The 3984-nt window shown below is 38.5% G+C and overlaps 1 protein-coding gene across 1 annotated transcript in view; it reads left to right on the forward strand.

Moving 5' to 3' along the window:
- Nucleotides 1–3984, forward strand: part of LOC117171152 (protein farnesyltransferase subunit beta) — a 114894-nt gene that overhangs the window by 2763 nt on the left and 108147 nt on the right. The gene's annotated exons all lie outside the window — the stretch shown is intronic.

Below are 3984 nucleotides of genomic sequence, written 5' to 3' on the forward strand. Positions count from 1 at the left end.
ACACACTTAACAAGTCAAAGCTGCTGACCATCAGACAGCATATTGTTGAGAGAATACGGATACTATCTGACGCTAAGAGAAGTCTAGAGCGGAGGGAGAGGTTTGTCAGAGAAAATCAACAGTTTCTCTCCGACCCATCTCGACGCTTCCAAGACCCTCCAGTTACTGTCCAACACCCACCAGAACCAGAGGAGGTCGAAGTATTTTGGAGAGAAGTCTACGAAGTTCAGCATAGACTGGACGAAGACTCAGAACATATAAATAGCTTCAAGGAGTTATGTGTTGTCCTCATAACGTCTGATAAAGAATGCCCACCCATCACTACCGAGGAGGTGAAAACAGTATTAAGAGGGATGAAGAACTATTCCGCACCGGGACCAGATTGTATCAAAACCTTCTGGTGGAAGAAGTTTTCTTCAACCCATCAGAATTTGGCCCGTATTTTCACCTCATATTTGAAGTCGGAAGAGCCGATTCCAGAGTGGATGGTGGAAGGGCGCACAATACTTCTGCCGAAAATAGGCATCTTAACTGACCCGAAGAATTACAGGCCAATAACTTGTCTGAACACCCTTTATAAGATATTCACAGCTATCCTAAATGATAGGATTGTTCGGGCAATTGAACCTGTGAGGCAAGAAATGTATGAACAACGAGGCTCAAAGAAAGGCGTAGCCGGATGTCGGGAGAACCTGCTCATCGATAGATGATAGATGTGTCTACTCTATTCATTTGGAGTAGTTCCATGGACGAAGAACGAGCTCAGATCTCTTGATATCTGGACAAGAAAGGTTATGCACATGAACAAAAGCATGCATCTTAAGTCTTCTGTTCCGCGACTGTACATCTCACGCCATCAAGAGGGTCGTGGAATATTGTGTCTTGAATGTCTTCACAACAGGATTATTTTGGGTACAGCACATAGAGTTGCAAATGGAAGAGACCCTCTTCTTAAAATGGTCAGGAATCACGAAGAAGTGGGCAAAGGAGCATTTCTGTACAAAGCAGTGGAGGAGGCTGCTGAAACACTCGGACTTGACTTCAGTATTAGGAGTAAGCAAAATGCATCAAATCTTATCTATCTCGAGTACTCACTCCTGAAAGCACGGATTAAGAAAGTCCAAGAGAAAAACTTTCGTGAACAGCTCCTCGATAAGAGGATGCACGGTCTTTTCCACAGAAATGTGAAGGATCAGTCAATGTCTTGTGAGCTAACGTTTGCTTTCCTTAAATCGCCCGGATTGAAGTCTGGTACAGAGGGTTTCATTTTTGCATGCTAAGACGTTGTCATTTCCACCTTAACATACCTTCGCCACATTTTGAGCCAAGGCATTCCCGATGATAGCTGCTGGGCGTGCCATGCCCACCCCGAGCATTTAACTCACATATTATCTAATTGTCCAACTCACGCGGGAACGACCTACATTCAAAGGCACAATGTGGCCCTAAGAGTACTTTATTCCCATCTCTGTCACTCCTACGGCATTCACCTTAATATCGCTCCTCTAAATGCTTATAGGGAAATTGAGTCAATTGTCGAGAATGGGAAGTGCCGCATATACTGGAACTTTATATTCTCGACAATTGTTTCTGTTGCTCACTCGAAGCCTGACATGGTTTTTCTTGACTTCGAGAAGCGAATCATGTTCGTTATCGAATTTTCGGCACCAGCTGACAAAAACATCATAGCCAAGGAGAATGAAAAGACAGAGAGGTATCGAGACCTTATAAGGGAGTTGCAACGATTGTATCCGGAATATTCTGTTAAACTGATCGTCCTTATCATCGGCGCTCTTGGAGGTGCCAAGCTTTCACTTACTAATGGCCTAAAAAACATCCTTACGTGTCAACAGTATGCTAGAACACTTGCGGGAAAAATGCAGAAGGCGGTTGTCCTTGGGTCGCTCCGTGTTCTTAGGGTCCACGAGGCTTTTGCTGGATCTTCGTATTGATTCCTTTACAGACTGTAACCACCTATCTCACGGTTGTGAGACGTGGTTATGGCTGAAATTTTACCGCGATTTCGCTGGGAGCGTGCGCAATTTTTCAGATTAGCACCCGCTCCCGGCGAAATTCTGCGGTTGTCCTTATGACAAATTTTTGATTATATATATATGTACATGTATATATTCGTTCTAGCTGAAATGTTGATTTTTTAAACGAAACCTGTTGCACTCTCATGGTTCGAAACACTTGTTCGGACGTCATATGTCCTTAAATAAAAAAAAATAAATGTATCAGTTTTATACAAATAATCAAAATAATTAACCAGCAAAGTTCTGTGGCTAAACGGATTTATTTCATAGAGCATCAGTATATCTGAATATATTACTGCCAGTTCGGATAATTTACCAAAAGTCAACACAATAATGATCATATACTTTTTCGCAAAGGACTCCAATTTCCATATTGCTTTTAGTTCTAAGAAATGTCAAATAAATATTCCAGTGCATTTTAACCTCAAACATCTGAAATTAATATTCTTTTGGTACCTACCTCGCAGAAAGTATTTCAAATTAGAAATTTTTCTATTTTGCAGTGACTGTTTTAAAGCAGAAGTTCGTCTGCAGTGTAAGAAATCGAAGTTAAATATATTTACGCTATAATAAAAAATTGAATTTTGAGCTTCGAGCTTTCACGTACGTGGGAAAACATCGCATATTTAATCTATTGTTTCATTACGCGATGAAGGATTATAAATTATAATTATTGCATAAAACCCCCTAAATACTTAAGTAGGTTTAAAATAATCAAATTATTTGAAAAAATAGCTGAAACGTATGATGTAACATCTAGATGGCGGCTACTGTAAAGTGGCGGCTACTGTAATGATACTGTAAAGTGGACCTTTATTCTATTCAGTTACTAAAACGCACCGTGGAATGAAACTGCGCTCATTTTTTTAACATTTCTTTACTATATAAGTGGCTTGATTGATTAAAAATGAATATTAGTCATTTTTTATCAGTTGTTATTAAATATGCTTATTATTATGAAAATACAAGAAGGCGAGCTGAACTCGAATAAACAGTAATTATATTCACTGATTATAATAGAAAATTAGAATATCTTGCTGCAGCTAGGCTTCACTCAAATACACTACCAAACGCTCTCGGAACACAAACACTTATTATTCACACAGATACTACAGCGCATTCGTAAGTTCTATAAGGTTTTACAATTTGAAAAAAGACCACGATAAATTATTTCCAATATTCGCCCAAGCTAATACCACGCATCCTCGAGGATATATTCTTTTGCGATTTTTCATTTTCCGAAAATGATTAATTTTGTCTAGAATTTCTTATTAATTATGTAAAAAATTTGAATGGCTACTCCATCGTTGGAGCCTCTTTTAATTGCAAAAATTCTTTTCACTTTAAATGTTGGATCTAATGTCGATACGATCGCATATATCGCAAAAGCTTTTAAAAATGTTTTTTTCTCAATGCTTCTAATGCACGATGATTTAGGTTACGTTGTTTTAAAGTTACCCTAGAGCAAAGTCTGATGTATTATGACAATCCGGCAGTTCCAAAAAATGATTGGATATAATTTTTAATTACGGTAGTCGGATCATCATAACATTTTTCTATGATATTTAATGTGACTGTATAGTTTGCGTCAGTCGTTTGAATAAATTTGATTTTATGTCGATAAATCCTTATCAAGTACGTTCACGTTTGGTTTCTGGACCCTGATAGTCGCAGTTACTGCATTATTGGCATGCAACTCATTTCCTACGTTATTTAACGAAGGTGGTACCGTAGACAGTAAGTTTACTCAAAAAGTTTTCTCAAGGTTTTCTAAAGTTATTGATGTGTTTTGGATTTTACCCTTTAATTCTACAATACGAGGGTAATTCAATAAGTCCTTAGAATAACCAACAGATGGCGCGCTAATCGCTCCAAATCATCTGTTTTCAGTCAGCACCACTCCCGACTAGATATATGGTGCAGTCACAGTCCACATCTTCTGAGTTTA

This window comes from Belonocnema kinseyi, chromosome 4, assembly GCF_010883055.1.
Source record: "Belonocnema kinseyi isolate 2016_QV_RU_SX_M_011 chromosome 4, B_treatae_v1, whole genome shotgun sequence".
Lineage (NCBI taxonomy): Eukaryota > Metazoa > Arthropoda > Insecta > Hymenoptera > Cynipidae > Belonocnema > Belonocnema kinseyi.